The 18,324-nt window shown below is 39.6% G+C and overlaps 1 protein-coding gene across 1 annotated transcript in view; it reads right to left on the bottom strand.

The window, feature by feature from the left end:
• The window catches only part of PRRG1 (proline rich and Gla domain 1), a 121,039-nt gene extending 107,453 nt beyond the window's left edge, over window positions 1–13,586 (bottom strand). Inside the window, exon 1 of the mRNA XM_046673982.1 lies at window positions 13,458–13,586. The gene's annotated coding sequence lies outside the window, so the exon portion shown is untranslated. The remainder of the gene's footprint in view (window positions 1–13,457) is intronic.
• Between the last annotated feature and the right edge of the window lie 4,738 nt (window positions 13,587–18,324).

Genomic DNA, 18,324 nt, shown 5'->3' on the forward strand with positions numbered 1-18,324 from the left:
CACCCCTTACACAACAGAAGTTCAATAAATACTGATTAAAGTTTGACATATATTGTATAAAGCCATTTCCTTAGGAGACTCTAAAAGTCAACTGCACTGACAATCTTATTTCTATGGTCCTCAAGGTTTTCAGGATAACCAAATCACTTCACCATTGTAGGAAACGTTCTATTATAAGAAGAGGTTACCTTCTAAGCCCTTTGAATAGGAAAAAAAATCAAAACAAATCACTGGAGTTATTATTTCCTGTCAAAAGCTCTAAAAGAAAGCTTTATGTCTTGTCTGTTACTCCCACACACGTCCAGGTGAGTGCACACACATGCACACGAGCACATCAATTTGTCCTTTTTAATTTTGCCTTAACTAAAAATTACCTGTAGAGAATAAAGTTGACAAAACCTTACCTACAACTAAAAATGCAATGTGAGAAATTTTACAGGACTATATTGCTAATATTTTATTCAAATACTATCTTCAATTTACTATACTGATGACAATATCCATTTTAAATAGGAAATAATTTGTTTCCTTCTAGCTCTCAATTCTGGAAAATGATACTGGACAGACAAAGGACAGTTTGCCACATTTTTCCTCTTCCAGGAGAAAAATCTATACAGTAAATTACCTAAAGTATTCAAGCAGTTGAAAATGGAATGAACTAAAGCCTTATTACTCCAAGTACTGTCTATGGAAGAGCAACATCAGCATCACATAGGAGCTTGTTAGAAAGGCAGAATCTCAGGACCAACCCCAGACCTCCTAAATCAGAATCCGCACTTTAACAAGTTCCCCAGGGGATGCGCATGCACACCAATGTTTGACAAGTGTCAAAACTAATGGCTTTATCCCACAAATGTAATGATGAGCAAAAGTAGTATGTATATATAGATGATCCTATTTATATAAAGTTCAAAACATGCAAAAATAACTAATAGAGACAAGCAGGTGGTAAAATCTCAAGAAAAGCAGGACCTCTGGTTTCCAGTGTGGCATGCAAGGAGCTTAGAAGCTGTAACTCTATCTTAACAACAAGTAAAAAGCTGACCAAATTGACAAAACAACTCTTCTTAAATCCATTAGAGAAGTGAGGTCACAGGGCAAACCACTGCCCCCAAACTGGAGACAGATACAGAGAATGACAGCTTAACCAAGAGCAGAAACCACAGAGGCAACCAGTGCCAAGGTAGCAAAACCTGAAGTGTAATTGATGAGTTGCTGGTGGCTCAATACAGAAAAGTCTGCGAGTTAAACTCTTCAAGTGGCCCCAGTCATGGAGGAGGAGCACACTTTTGTGAGATTTATCTTCAGGAGCTGGACCTGGTTCTCACATTAAATACCGGAGAAAACCCCCCCACCATGCTTCTGGTGAGGGAAGGGGCAAAGGAACCATTTTGAAATACACCAAAGCATTCTGTTCTTAACAAGGACTGCCCTCAGGAGAACTGATTCTACCAGAGCCTAACAAGTTAGGGTTTTATAATAGCCTAACCTGCCTGGGAAAAGTGAAATACACAACTCCAGCCCCCTCTAGCCATCCTGTACCACGTAAAGGGGGAAAAAAATCTGAGAAAAACTAGTGAAGTTCACAGTTTAGGGGCACAGGTTCACCAAACACTGAGACCAAGTCACAGGGCTATAGGATGGTTCCTTTACCCCTACACGTTATCACAACATTACTAAAGGTCTATCTATTGCAACTCCTTTCAGCCAGTACATCATGTTCACTATTCAACAAAAATTGCAAGGCCTACAAAAAGGCTAAAAACACAGTTTGAAGAGAATGAACAAACATCAGGACCAGAGTCAGATATGGCAAGAATGTTGGAATTATCAGACTAGGGACTTAAAAATGCTATGATTAATATGATATGGGGCTTTAATGGGAAAAATAAACAACATGCAAGAACAGATGGATAATGTAAGCAGAAAGATAAAAATTATAAGAAAGAATCAAAAAGACATGCTACCAATCAAAACTGCTGTAACAGAAAGAAAGAATGCCTTTGATGGGGTCATCAGTAGACTGAACATGGCTGAGGAAAGAATCTCTAAGCTTGAAAACATGATGATAAATTCCGAAATTGAAAAAGAGAAAAAAAAGACTAAATTAAAAAAAGAACAGAATATCCAAGAACTGTGGAACAACTACAAAAGATATAATATATGTAATGAGAATACTAGAAAGAGGAAATAGAGAAAGGCACAGAAGCAATATTTGAAGCAATAATGACTGAGAATGTCCCCAATAAATGTCAGATACCAAATGACAGATTCAGGAACCTCAGAGAACACCTAGCAGGATAAATGCTGAGGGGAGAAAAGAAAGCTACATCTAGGCATATCATAATCAAACTGCAGAAAATCAGAGATTAAAAAAAATAATCTTGAAAGAAGCCAGAGGGGAAAAAACCTTACCTATAGAGGAGCAAGGATAAGAACTACACCCAACTTCCCCTCAGAAACCATGCAGGTAAGAAGGGAGTGAAGTAAAACATTTATAGTGTGGAGAGAAAAAATCCACCAACCCAGAATTTTGTACTGAGAAATTATCTTTCAAAACAGAAGGAGAAATAAGGACTTTCTCAGACAAACAAAAATTGAGGAAATTTTTTGTCAGTAGATCTGCCTGGCAAGATACGTTAAAAGAAGTTCTTCAGAGAGAAGGAAAATAATATAGGTCAGAAACTCAGATGTGCATAAAGAAAGGAAGAGCACTGAAGAATGAATAACTAAAGGTAAAAAAACAAAAAAACCCTTATTTTTCTTATTCTTAACTGATCTAAAAGATAACAGTTTGTTCAAAATAATAGCAACAATGTATTCGATTATGAATGCTTACATACATATAATATGCTTATATATAAGTAAAATGAATGACAACAATGATACAAGGAATGGGAGGGAGGAATTTGGAATATTTTGTTATTACAAGATACATGCTTACCCATGAAGTGGTACGGTATTACCTGAAAGTGGAACTGGATGAGTTGAAAATGCATACTTTTCAAATGCTAAGGAAATCATTAAAAAAAGTAAAAAAAAAAAAAAAAAGCATAATTGATATGCTAAGAAATGAGAGAAAATGAAATCCTATAAAACACTCAATTAAAACCACAAAAGGCAGAAGAAGTGTGGAAGACAGAAACAGGAACAAAGAACATGGGCAACAAATAGAGAACAGTAACAAATACGGTAGATATTAATTACACTATATCAATAACCTCTTTTAATGTCAATGGTCTAAATAGACCAATTAAAAGATAGACATTGTCAGAGTGGATGAACAAACAAAACCCAAGTGTATGCTGTCTACAAGAAAACCATTTTAAATCTAAAGGCACATATAGACTAAAAGTAAAGGGATGGAGAAAGATAAACCATGCTAACAACTAAACAAAAAAAGCAGGAGTAGTTATATTAATTTCAAACATTGTACACTTCAGGGCAAGGAAAGTTATCAGGGATAGAGAGGATCATTATATAATGATAAAGGGGTTGATTCTCCAAGAACACGTAACAATTCTTAATGTGTATGCACATAACAACAAAATGTCAAAATATATGAGGGAAAAACTGATAGAACTTCAAGGAGAAACACATAAATCCCCTATTATAGTTATAGATTTTAATACTCCCTAACAGAAATGGACAGACAGATCCAGCAGGCAGAAATTCAATAAGCACATAGTTGAACTCATCAGCACCATCAATCAATTGGTTATCATTGATATCTACAGACTACTTCATCCAACAACAGTAGAATTCACATTTTCCTCTAGCTCAATGGAATATGTACCAAGACAGATCACATTCTGGGACATAAAACATACCTTGACAAATTTAGAAGAATAGAAATCATACAATGTCTGCTTTCAGACCACAATGGAATTAAACTAGAAATCAGTAACAGTACGATAAATGGAAAATCCCAAAATATAGTAATTAAACAACTCATTTCTAAGTAATACATGGGTCAAAGAAGAATTCTCAAAAGAAATTTAAAAATATTTTGAACTAAATGAAAATGAAAATACAACTTATCAGATACTGTGGGATGCAGTGTTTAGAGGGAAATTTATAGTATTGAATGCATATATTAGAAAAGAAGAAAGACCTAAAGTCAACAATCTAAACTTCCACGTAGAAAACTAGAAAAAGAAGAGCAAGTTAAACGCAATTTAAGCAAAATAAAAATTAGAGCAGATATCAATGAAACTGAAAACAAGAAATCAATAAAGGAAAATAAACAAAACCAAAACCTGATTCTTTGAAAAGATCTATAAAATTGATAAACGTCACGCTAAGAAAAAAAGAGAGAAGACACAAATTACAGTATCAGAAAAGAAAGAGGAGATACCACTACTGATCAGATGGACATTAAAAGGTTAATAAAGGATTATTATAAACAAATCTATGCCCACAAATTTGATAACCTAGATGAACTGGACCAATTCCTTGAAAGACACAATCTGCCAAAACTCACACAAGAAGAAATAGACAATATGAATAGGCCTATATCTATTAAGAAACTGAATCAATAATCAATAACCTTCCAAAACAGAAAGTAAGAGGCCCAGATGGGCTGACTTGTGAATTCTATCAAACACTTAAGGAGAAATTATACCAATCTTCTACAACTCCTTCCAGAAGGTAGAAACCAAGGGAATACTTTCTAACTCATAAGGCCAGAATTACCCTAATATCAAAACCAGAAAGACATTACAAGAAAACTACAGACTGACATCTTTCATGAACGTACATGCAAAAATCTTCAACAAAAGATCAGCAAATCAAATCCAACAACGTATAAAAAGAATTTTACACCACAATCAAGTGGGATTTATCCCAGGTATGCAAGGCTGGTTCAACATTTGAAGATCATTAATATAATCCATCAAATCAATAGGCTGAAGAAGAAAAATCAAACAACCATATCAATAGATGCAGAAAAAGAATCTGACAAAATCCAACTCCATTCATAATTAAAAACTCTCAGCAAATTAGGAATAGAGGGGGACTTCCCGAACTTAAGAACATCTACAAAAAACCTACAGCTAACATCATACTTAATAGTGAGAAACTCAAAGCTTTCCCACTAAGATCACGGACAAGGAAATAATGTCCCCTTTCACTACTCCTTTTCAACGTCATATTGGAAGTCCTAGCTAATGCAATAAGACGAGAAAAGGAAATAAAAGTTATACAGATTGGGAAGTAAGAAATCCAAGTGTCTTTGTTCACAGATGACATTACTGTCAATGTAGAAAATTCAAAAGAATCAATAAAAAAGTTCCCGGTGGCCTAGTGGTTAAATTCAGAATGCTCCACTTTGGTGGCCCAGGTTCAGTTCCCAGGTGCAGACCTACACTACTCTGTTAGAGGTCATGCTGTTCTGGTAGCCCACATACTAAAAAGTAGAGGAAGACTGGCATAGATGTTAGCTCAGGGCAAATCTTCCTCAGCGAGTCAAAAAAAAAATTCCTGGAGTAAGCAATTATAGCAACATTGCAGGATACAAGATTAATATACAAAAGTTAATCAACTTCCTATATACTAGCAATAAATAAATGGAATTCGAAATTAAAAATACATTACTATTAGCACCCTCCAAAACAAATTGCTTACACATAAATCTAACAAAATATGTACAAAATCTATACAAGGAAAACTAAAAAATTGTGATGAAACATATCAAAGAACTAAATAAATGGAGAAATATTCATGTTCACGGATATCAAGACTTAATATTGTCAGATGTCAGTTCTTCCTAAGTTGATTGATAGATTCAATGCAATCCCAATCAAAATACAGCAGGTTATCTCATGGATATCAACAAACTTATTCCAAAATTTATATGGAGAGCCAAAAGACCAAGAACAGCCAACTCAATATTGAAGTACAAAGTCAGAAGACTGACTCTACTCTATTTACAGACTTATTACAAAGGTAGAGTAATCAAGAGAGTATGGTATTGGTGAAAGAATACAAACAGACTAATGGAATAGAATAGAGAGCCCAGAAATAGACTCACATAAATATAGTCAACTGATCACCGACAAGGAGCAAAGTCAACACAATGGAGCAAAGACAGTCTTTTTACCAAATGGTGCCGGGACAACTGGACATTCACTTACAAAAAAAAAAATGAATCTAGACACAGACCTTAGACCCTTAACAAAATTTAACTCAAAATGGATCACAGACTAAATGTAAAATGCAAAGCTATAAAACTCCTGGAAGATAACACAGGAGAAAACTCAATTGACCTTGGGTATGGCAATAACTTTTAGATACAACGCTAAAGGCATAAGCTGTGGAAGAAATAATCAAAAAGTTGGATTTCATTAAAATTTAAAACTTCTGCCCTGTGAAAGACAATGTCAAAATAATGAGAAGACAAGTCACAGACTAAGAGGAAATATTTGCAAAATAGATATCTGATAAAGGAGTGTTATCCAAAATATACAAAGAACTCTTAAAACTCAACAATAGGAAAATGAATAACCTTACTAAAAAATGGGCAAAAGATCTGAACAGACACCTCATCAAACAAGATATGCAGATGGCAAGTAAGCATACGAAAAGATGTTCACTATCATATGTCATTAGTGAATTCCAAACTAAAACAATGAGATACCACTACACACCTACTTGAATGGCCAAAACCCAAAACACTGACAAAACCAAATGCTGGTGAAGATGTGGAGCAACAGGAATTCTCATTTGTTGTGGATGGGGATGCAAAACTGTATAGCTTCTTTGGAAGACAGTCAGTTTCTTAAAAAGCTAATATTCGTACCATACAATCCAGCAATTACGCTCCTTGGTATTTACCCAAAAAAGTTGAAAACTTATGTCCACACAAAACCCTGCATAGAGATGTCTATAGCAGCTTTACTCAAAATTGCCAAAACTTGGAATCAACCAAGATGTCCCTCGGTAAGTGAATGGATAAATAAATTGCGGTACAGCCAGACAATGGACTATTATTCAGCACTGAAAAGAAATGAGCTATCAAGCCATGAAAAGACATGGAGAAAAATTAAATGCATATTGCTAAGTGAAAGAAGCCAATATGAAAAGCCCACATACTGTGTAATTCCAATAATATGACATTCTAGAAGAGGTAAAACTATGGAAACAGTAAATAGATCAGGGTTGCCAGGGATGAACAGGCAGAGCACAGAGGATTTTTAAGGCAGTGAAACTATTCTGTATGATACTATAATGGTAGATACATATTAAAGGTTTGTCCAAACTCATAGAATGTACCACACCAACAGTGAACCCTAATGTTAACTATGGACTTTAGGTAATAACGATGTGTCACTGTAGGTTCATTGCTGATAACAAAGGTACCACTGTGTTGCAAGATGTTGATAGTGGGGGAGGTTATGTGTGCCTGCGGACGGGGGTATATGGGAACTCTCTGTACTTTCCGTTCGATTTTGCTGTGAACCTAAAATGCTCTAAAAATAGTTCATTAATTTGTTTTTAAAAAGCAAAGGAGTGACCTCTTCTCTTCCCTTGTAATGATTTGATCCATTCCCAGAGCTTCTTATCCACCCATACCTCTCTCCTGAATGTCACCTGGATATCAAATAGTTATTTTGAACTCAGCATGCCTAGTACTGAATTCTTGGTCTTCTTTCTCTCAAATTTTCTTTTCCTGCAATCCTCCATATTTCACTAAATGGCTACTCCATCCTTCCAGTTGCTCAGATCGAAATCCTTGGCATCATCCTTTGTGACATTCCCCTCCCAATAAGTGAGCAGGAAATCTGATCACTTATCATACTTCCAGCATTACACTACCTTAGTCCAAGCCACCACAACCTCTATTCTAATTGGTCTCTTCTGTTCTTGCTCCCCTTGCAATCTAGTCTCCACAAAGCACTCAGACTGACCCTTGCAAAACAGAAATCAGATCCAATCACTTCTCTCTCTAAAGCCTCCATGGATTTCCTTCTCACTCAGTATCCTTATAATGTCCTCCCATAATGCATTTAATATCCCTGCATGATCTTCTCACCCTCCAACACACCTTCTTACTTATCTGACCCTTTTTATGATTCATATCCCCTCATTCATGTTACTCTAGCCACAAGGACTGTTTTGTGATTCCTAGCAAAAAGGTGCCACCTCAGGACCTTTGCACTTGCTGTTCTCTATGCCTAGAAAGCTCTTCCTCCAAATAAATGGTTCTCTCATCTCTTAGAAGTCTTTGCTGACAGCAAAGTCTTCCCTGATCATCACCCTCCAACACATCCTATTCACCTACACCTATAGGTGCTCCACTACTCACCTTCCCTGCTTTGTATTTCTCCAAAGAATGCAACACTATATAATTTAATACATCTGTGTTTTTGTGTGTGTATATAGAGAGAGATCTTACATTTTACTTATTATCAACCCCCCCCCCCCCAAATACGCTGTAAGCTCCTTAAAGACAGAACTTTCCAATAAAATACAATTGTTTTATTCACTGTTTATCCTCAGTGCTTAGAACAATGCCTGGCAATTGAGAGGTACACAAATATTTGTTGAATGGTAATCATATAAAAACTTATGTCAATCTTACAGCAAGGGCTGGGGCAATAGCATTATAGTAACAGTACAGCATGTCTAGACTTAATTTCAAAAAATTCTTCTAAATGAGAAGTTTTGAAAAAACACAATTGTGTAACCATTAGAGGTAGCTGGAACTGCTGAAATTGCTAGTTTATTTATTAGCATTATTAAACTTGAAAAATCCATAGGGTTCATGGACTATTTAAATTCCACTTAAGAATAGTAGCGTGCAAACAAACCTCTCTTAGAGAGCATTCCTTCAACTTCTCCCCTCTCTCTTTTTTTTCCTTAAAGATTAGCCCTGAGCTAACGTTTGTTGCCAAACTTTTATTCTTCTTCTCCCCATAGCCCCCCAGTACATAGTTGTATATTCTAGTTGTGGGTCCTTCTAATTCTGCTGTGGAACAGCGCCTCAGCATGGCTTGATAGCAGTGCCAGGTCTGCGCCCTGGATCCGAACCGGGGAAACCCTGGGCTGCAGAAGCAGAGCGCAGGAACTTAACCACTCAGCCACGGGGCCGGCCCTCCGCTCTCCATCTTTAAATTTCTTTTTCTTCACTCATTCTTCTCTCCTCTCTTCTCTTGGCATCCCTGATTCCATTCTCTCCTGTTCTTCAGCTCCAGTATTCTATTCCATCAATTATACCCCCTTAGCGTTATACCTTTAATCACTGCCCTGCTCCAGCTGGCTTTTCACCTCTCTCCACTCATTCCCATTTTCTTGATCCCTTAATGTTCTCAAACTCCAGGGGTTTTTTTTTCCTTCCCTTCTCCCTTCAGCAACAATTTACCAAAACATTAATTTACTTTCACTGTTTCCACTTCCTGACCATGATTGTTCAAAAAAGTGGTTCTTTAAACAGGGTGTACATCCACATCTCCTGGAATTTTTTCATGCCCAGGTTCCACGCTCTGAAATTCTGATCTGACGGGTTTACATCAGGGGGAGGGGTACTAAACATAAGCATGTTGACAAAAACAGCTCCGTAAAAGAGTCTAATACAAACCCCAGATTAAGAACCATTTCCTCAAATATCTGCCATGCGTTTTCTAGTCATAATAATAGTAATATTCCACCAACTGAGGAGTACAATTAAATCAACCCTCTGCACCTGACACACACACAAAAAAACAAATAAAAAGGATCATGGTCACCAAATCCAACTGTGTTCTCTTAGTTCTATCCTTTCCAAACTTTATATGATACCACCATCTTTAAGCACACACCTCTCTTAACTTTGATAACTTTTTGGTCTTTTGATCTCCTCCCTGCCAACTTGTCTGGGTGCCATCTAGATCAGTGCAATTCAATGTGATCCGAGGGCCAACAGCATCACTATCACTTGGAAACTTGATAGAAGTGAAAATTCTCAGGCCCGATCCCAGACATCAGAAACTCCGGGGGTGAGGCCCAGAAACCAGTGCACGCTTGTGATTATTGTGCATGCTTATGTTTGAGAACCAGTGTGCTAAGCCAACTGTTCTAGACATATGGGAGGAATCTACAAATACAGGACTACAAATTCTGGGGGTGAGGCCTAGAAATCAGCACACTCTTGTGATTATTGTGCATGCTGATGTTTGAGAACCACTGTGCTAAGCCAACTGTTTTAGACATATGGGAGGAATCTACAGATACTCAGAGTAGAAGATGTCAATACATCCACATTTTGAACTGCTACTAAAATTATATTTCTCATAAGAAACAGCAATTACAAATAACAATAACTTCCATTTTTAGGACAATTAGCATGTGCTAGATATTATGATAAGCTGTTAATACACCCAATCTCACTTATCAGGTTAGTATAATTTCTACGGATGAGGAAACTGACACTTAGAGAATGAAGTTTAACATCTTGCCTCCAAATTCCATGCCCTTGATCACCATATTATTGTCTCCTATATAGAATGGGAAAGAAAGAGAGTCTTGGAAAGAACCTTAAGACGACGACTGAGCTGAGGTTGACTGGTCAAAGAAGTAGAGGAAAAACCAGAAGTATGGGAAGTCGAGGTGAGAAAGTTCTAAGAAGGAAGGCTTAATCACAGTGTTTTGGAATACTTTTTTTAGTAAGTCAGTCTAAAGACCACAGAGGACGTAGAACTTTTTTAAAAAGAAGTTTTATGGACTCTACTCATCTTCTCTGAGTCGCAAGTGTTACTCACAAAAACCAGGCACTAATGTGAAGTGTTGTGGAAGGAACAACAGTTAATGTTATTTAAAAGAAAAAAAAAAAAGTGACGTGGAGAAAAAGTGCTTTTACATTTAGGTGGAGACGGGATAAATTAAGTGAGGGGAGAAAAATAGAAGTTACTACTAGCCAGGATAGGATCTCTATTTTGCAGGCACAGAAACCTGGACTAACCAACTAGCCCATCCTGACTCATTTTTAAACTAAAGTACCAATTCTATTCACGTATAAATTGAGTGATCAGTTGCTCACAATATTCTCTTCAATGGATAAACCCATTGAGGAGATGAAAGCTAGTAGTGAGAGTGATGAGCCTGAGTGGTAAGGAGCAGAGGAACATAATTCCTGTTAAAAGCTAGAGGTGACTGGAAGGCCAATGACGCTGGTGGCGTTAAGAAAGATGTCAAAGACAGGCTGGCAGAAATAGTCAGGCCAAGCCCTTTGAGGGCACTATAACGTGAAGAGACTCAAACGCTCAAAGCACCTTAAGATTTAGGAGTATAATACAACTGATCAGTCTAACAGGTCTAATGGGTTACAGTTTAAGCCTTCAGCGGATACCATCTGGCCAGCTTGCTTCACTTGTCAATTCCTAGGTTCCAACAGCACCCTATTTGTGTCTTTCTACAAATCATTAACCTCTGTTTCATGTTGACTTTTCAATAGGTTCAGTATCAGCAGGTGACCTTTTTTAAAATTGGGGCTTTTCCGGTGCTCATTTTGCCTATATCTGCAAAGCTTTTGCACCTCTTTTAGAAGGATAAACCACAGACTAATACATGGCAACGTAGTTCCATACTTATTTCTTATCCACATTCCAAATGTTGTTCAAATAGTAAATATAATTTCAGCATTCTATATTTCTCCTATTATCCCATGTACTTTATGCAATACGAATTATCTTTCAAACAGCATTTATTAACATCTAACTGTAAGTGCATTTATTAGGCATTCAGTACCCACCCAGCAGCCCTAGGTATTGGAGTAACATAGAAGACCAAGGTTCTAATAGCAAGAGAGAAATAAGGCCAGGGGTATCAGGAAAGGGGGTGATTAATTCATTCTGGGGGAGTTGGAAAATTTTGGCAAACAGAAGTGAATTGGGCTGAGTCTGAAAGGACGAAAAGGAGTTCATTAGGCAATGGAAAAGGGAGAAGGTATCCCTAACACCTCACTCCCCAAATCTGGTAACGTTAGTGGCATTTAACTTAAAATAACAGGAAAAGAAAGAGTAAAATGACAATAACACAAGAAATCCTATTCACTTCATGCCTGGGGTGGGGGGGGCATCGTGCCTTTAACCACACTTCAGATCTGAAAGTAAATGTTTATAAAACAGGATTCACAATCAAGGGAAAGGGGTGGAGGAGGAAGACGTTCAATTTGTTTTGTTGTTTTAAGTTAAACAAATGAGCAAAAATATCAACATTTATGCTTGGGAACACATATACTAGTTTTCATAAAGATCCGAAGTTTGAAAATGAAAGCCTTGGAATCTTATCCAATATTACAGTATTTGCCCTAGTGTGTTATATTTTCAAGATCATTTTTCAGGCTTCTAAAGTGAGTCTGCCCAAGAACTTGGCAACACCTCTGCACACATATATCCAGTAATCCACTCTTGATTGAAACAATTAACAGCACCCTAATCAACTTGCCACTTACCCTGACTTGGGCACCTTCACATCCTCCAGAGTCTGAGAGTCTGGCTTTATTTATACCATGACTATCACAGGGCATTAATTTAGCTCTAAGTTTTGACACTCCACCTCTTCACCCTTTCGTTCAATTAATTCCTTTTCAATTCCATTAGTTTCGCTTTTCTCCTGAAGGGACACTTATAAAATACATCAACAGCACAATTACAAAACCAATCGGCTGCAGCCAAGAGTCTGAACACTAATTTCCAATCATATCCCTCTCGAGGCTGATCCTAGCACTGATCAAACTCAGCGGACCAGGAAGAAGGAAAAAGCTGAGGAAGGTTGTTCGCTTCCTCCCACTCCCCCCACGCCCGCCCCGCCTCGCTCCCCCTGCCCCCAGGACCGCACCGCGACCTCGTCCTCCCCCCGCCCTGAGCCGCCCCCGCTGTCATTGCCACTGCCCAGAAAACAGTCAAAGCCTTTGTTAAAATGTCCATGAGCACAATGTACCAGAAGACGGACACATTCCCGGGGCGGGCTGAAGGAAAGTCACACGAACGCCACGCCCTCCTTGGCACTAGCCTGGGACACAGCCCACCTCCCCCAAATCCTCTGCCTGCGACGAGGACTGTTCCTGGCAACTCCGCACCCTGAGCCCGCAGCGCGGGGGAAGGGATGGGCCGGGACGCCACTGAGGGGCACCAAACGCCGGGCGCAGAACTTGAAACTGGGACACCCCCAGCGCCCTTGGCGAGCCTCCGGGTCCCGCCAAGCCCGAGGACGGACTGCCAGGCTCCGGAGCCCTGTCCTTCCTTTTGCCTCCTCGCACAGACCCTCCCGCGCTGCCGCCACCACGCACGCCGCTCCGCACGCGGCCGGGTCGGACCCCCCGGAGGCAGCGCGGCCAAGCCTGCTGCCGCACGTCTGGCGGGTTTCTCCCGACGGAACCGAAGGTTCCCGGGGCAGTCGCCCGCAGACACCCGATGCTTCCCGGAACGCTCGGCCCGAACCACGTCCCCCCGCACCGAGCCCCGCGCGGCCACCTCACTCACCGCGCCGCTACTCCCCGCTCTGCCAGCCGCCAGCCGCGCCTGCGCGCTCTCTCCGCCGCCCAGCCCTGTTGGAGCCTGGAGCCAGGAGCGGATGGGAAGGGCGCTGCGAAGCCCTGCGAAGCGCAGGGAAGAGGCGGGGGCGGGGCCCGGGCGGGGTTAGGAGGGGAGGGGTGGGGCCAGGCGGGGTGGGAAAGGGAGGGGCGGGGCCTCCGTCGCCTGGGTCCGGAAGCCCCAGGGCTCAGGGCACCAGGCTGGAGCTTTCCACTCGAAGTCTATTTATAACGCTGGCAGAGAAGTCATCGAGGCCCCTCGGTGCACCCCCACAGTCACTGTCTAGAAAGTCTGGCTTGGCGCGACGCCAAGCTAGCCAGCCCCCTGGGCCACCATGCCTCTCCCTGGAGCCACCCTGGATACTCCCCGGCCTTTCACCCTTTTGCATGCCTGCCTCCCCACACGTTTTTCTTCCCCCTCCCGCCCGCTCCCCGCGCGGGAATTTCTCCTCATCACGCGCAGTCCTTAGTCCTCCGGAGGTGAGGGGCATGGAAATTTCTCATCCACAGGCCGCCTGTGCAGGGCACCCTAGTTAACATATCTCTTTGCTGTGTCCGAGTCCAGAACCTGGTTGGTGACTACTGACCATTGCCCACTGTTGCAGCTCAGCCCTTTCCCTGGGAACAAACTCTTGCTGCTGTGTCTGGACTTTTGGTGACAACAATCTGCTTTTTCTTAAAAAAAGTCTTGAACAAACTTAGCAGAATATCTTGGGAAAAAGAACACAGGTTGTCAAATAAGACCCATCTCTGACGGCTTTTTAGGTAACCACCTTAGAATTGGAGCTTTCTAAAAGCCCCTCTGAGAAACAGAATATTCGGCCTGTGTTGTTGTGTGGACTTTGCCCTAATGGTTTCAGGTTTTTTGGCATTTAGCATTTTAAGAAGCCTAACTTGATTATTATTCCATGCTGCATGCGTGCTTAGTTTTAAGTTCTATGCTTTTCTGTTTAGAATCTGGTCAGCTGTGGTATCTCACGTGCCTTCAGATCAGCCATTAAAATAAACACACCTGAGTGAATCCAAAGTGAGTTGGCCTGTGGGCCTGAAGTGATTTATTCCAGATTTTCCTTTCTTCTTCTTTTGACTTTCATTATGATGGAATTGAGAAACACTTGGCTTATTAAGAATAAAAGAATTGTCAAAGGGCCACACCAATGGTCCTTTCCAGCAAGTATTCTGACTGTGAAGCGAGCATATTTTGGGAGAGTCTGGTAATTGCCCTTAGAGATCTGAATATCCTGAAATTTTTTCCATTAACTTTTGTGGTTCTTCCATTTGTGTATTTTAAAAACCAGACCTTCTTGAACTTGTTTCTATTTTGCATTTGTCAAATAAGCATGGGGGCCTGTAGTGAGGATGTATTGCAAGAGGGTATGCATATTCGTAAATGTAGACACAGACTCTGTAGGATGACTAAAGCTGTAAGTGCCTGGAAATAGGACCTTGCCCTACTCATTTCACTAGTAAACTGTTTCACATACAAAGATGCTAAAACAAAAACACTGGGTTAATAAAGATAATTTTTGCATCCTTAATAGATATGTATATATGTTTGTTAACTTTCATTTGATTACTGGGTTTATTTTCTTATTTTATGTCTGAATTTGTCAGGATATTTTGATTGAAGTGACCAAAACTAAAATGAAGTCTTTTAAGCAAAAAAAAGAAAGTTATTGTGTAACCCAACTTGCAAAAGGGTAAGTCTACGATTGGCCTTAGGAATAAATGGAACCAGTAACTGGAATGCTTCAAATTCCAGGTTATGCTCTCAACCCTGCCTCTCTCAGCCAGGGTCATTCTTTCAGAACCTCTGAAAGTCATGTTCTGTAAGCCTGGAACCTGGCCTCTGATAAACTGTGGACTCACACCTACCAAGCTGTTAACAGACAGAATGTGCCTCTCTTCCCTCACTTCCATTTTTTAGAACACCAGATAAAGAGCATGACTGGGCGAGATTGAGTAACATAACCATTCTTGGAAAGAAAGTATATGTGTGACGTAAGAATGGTACCCCCAACAGAACCACATCATTGGAGAAAAAAATGAAGAGAAAATTTGTAAATGAAAACAAAGGATAGAATGACTTCACTTATATGTGGAATCTGAAAAACAAAACAAACAAACAAATCAGAAACGGACTCATAGATACAGGAAACAAATTGATGGTAGCCAGAGGGTAGGGGGGGTGGAGGAGTTGGGCGAAATAGGTAAAGAGGATTAAGAGGTACAAACTTCCAGTTATGAAATAAATAAGTCACAGGGATGTAATGTACAGTATAGAGAATATAGTCATAATATTCTAATAACTTTGTGTGGTGATAGATGGTAACTAGACTTATCATGGTGATCATTTTGTAATGTATATAAATATCATATCACAATGATGTACACCTGAAACTAATAGGATATTGTATGTCAATTATACTTCAATAAAAAAACAAAAAGTAGGGACTGGCCTAGTGGCACAGCGGTTATGTTTGCATGTTCCACTTCAGTGGCCCCGGGTTCACTGGTTTGGATCCCAGGTGCGGACATGGCACCGCTTTTCAAGCCATGCTGTGGTAGGTGTCCCACATATAAAGTAGAGGAAGATGGGCACGACGTTAGCTCAGGGTCAGTCTTCCTCAGTGAAAAGGAGGAGGATTGGCAGCGGTTGTTAGCTCAGGGCTAATCTTCCTCAAAAAAAAGTAGAAGAAGATGCTATTTGCAGAAGAGAGAAGCGCGGGACAGACAAAAAAAAATGTTCACCATGGAACAACTGTATTTAAGGAATAAAGCCTTGGAAATATCTTTGATCTCTTTCTTACTAATGGGGACTTTTCCATTAATAATGCAACTGGATATCTATGTGCAAAGAAATGAAACTCTATTCTCACCTCATACCATAAACAAAAATTAATTTGAGATAGAACATAGACCTAAATGTGAAAAGTAAAACATAAATCTTTTATGTGAAAACATAGAATATCTTTGTGACTTGAGAGTAGGCAAAGCTTTCTAAGATAGAACAAAGAAAGCAATAACCATGGGCCCGGCAGGTGGCACAGCAGTTAAGTGCGCATGTTCCGCTTTGGCGGCCCGGGATTCGCCGGTTCGGATCCAGGGTGTGGACATGGCACCACTTGGCAAGCCATGCTGTAGCAGCCGTCCCACATATAAAGTAGAGGAAGATGGGCGTGGATGTTAGCTCAGGGCTGGTCTTCCTCAGCAAAAAGAGGAGGATTGGTAGCAGTTAGCTCAGGGCTAATCTTCCTCAAAAAAAAAAGAAAGCAATAACCACAAATGAAAATAATGGTAAATTAGTCTTCATAAAAATTGGAAACTTTTGCTTATCAAAAGATACCATTTAGAAAATGAATAATCTCCAAGCTGGGAGAAAAATTTGTAAAACATATATCTCACAAAATATTGGTATCAATATACATACAGAATTCCTGAAACTCAATAATGAAAACAAAAAAGTTGAGTAGAACTATCACAAAGGAAGAAATATAAATATCCAATGAGCACATGACAATGTGTCCACCATCATTAGTCATCAGGGAAATGCAAAATAAAACCACAAGTAGCTAACCAAACACACTTACTAGTTTGGCCAAAATTGAAAAGACTTACACCACCAAATGTCAGTGCAGATATGGAGCTATTAGAACATTCATACATTATTGGCGGGAGTGAAACACCATGCAACTACTCTGGAGAATGTCCTGGCGATTTCTTCTAAAATTAGACATATGCCTACTCTATAGCCCAACAATCTCCCTCCTCAGTATTTACTCAAGAGAAATGAAAACAAGTATATATAAAAAAGACTAGTACAAAAAGGGTCATAGCAGCCTGATTGGAAACACAGGTGTCTATCAGTAGGACAATGGGGAAACGAACTCAGTTATCTTCACACAATGAGATGTTACTCAGGAATAAAAAGGAATGAACTACGGAAACGAGTAACAATGTGGATGAATCGGAAAAAAAAGTATGCTGAGAGAAGAAAGCCTCACATGAAAGAGTATATATGATTCCATTTACATGAATTTCTGGAGCAGGCAAAACTCATCTATGGTGGGAAAAAAGGAGACTGGTATTTCCCTGTGGAGTTTTGGGAGCCTGGGAAGTGGTAAGGGGGCATGAGATAACTTTATGAGGTGATATTAACATTCTGTATTCTGGTTGCATAGTTAAGAGGGTTTCTGCCATATTTAAACTTCGTTTGTGTTTTACCACAATTGCAAGTAGTATAGTGATACTGCGTATCACAACAGTACCTTCATATGATTCCACAGGAACGTGTTGTATTTTCCATTTTTATTAAGTCTATCATGTCACATATTTGATTCATATATATATATGAAAAGGCTTTTTATATGAATATATATCAATAACTTCTATATATATCCTTTATATATGTATATATATATATGAATATGGCCTTTTTATATATGGACTTTTTTAAAGCTTTTAGATCTATTCAAACTAGCTTGCTGTATTAGTTTCCTGTTGTTGCTGTAACAAATTACCACAAACTTAGTGACTTAACACAACATATGTTTCTCACAGTTGTGGAGGTCAGAAGTGTCTAAAATCTAAAAAAGTCTAAAATCAAGGTGTTGGCAGGGTTGTGTTCTTTCTGGAGGCTTCAGGGGAGAATTCGTTTCCTTGCCTTGTGGAGGTCACCTGTACTGTTTGGCTAATGGTCCCCTGCATCCCCTTCCTCACATCACTCCAGTCTCTTGCTTCTCTCCAGCCCCTTCTTCCATGGTCACATTTCCTCTTCTGTTGCTAAATCTTCCTCTGCCTCCCTCTTATAAGAATGC

Source organism: Equus quagga, chromosome 10 (genome assembly GCF_021613505.1).
Source record: "Equus quagga isolate Etosha38 chromosome 10, UCLA_HA_Equagga_1.0, whole genome shotgun sequence".
Classification (NCBI taxonomy): Eukaryota; Metazoa; Chordata; class Mammalia; order Perissodactyla; family Equidae; genus Equus; species Equus quagga.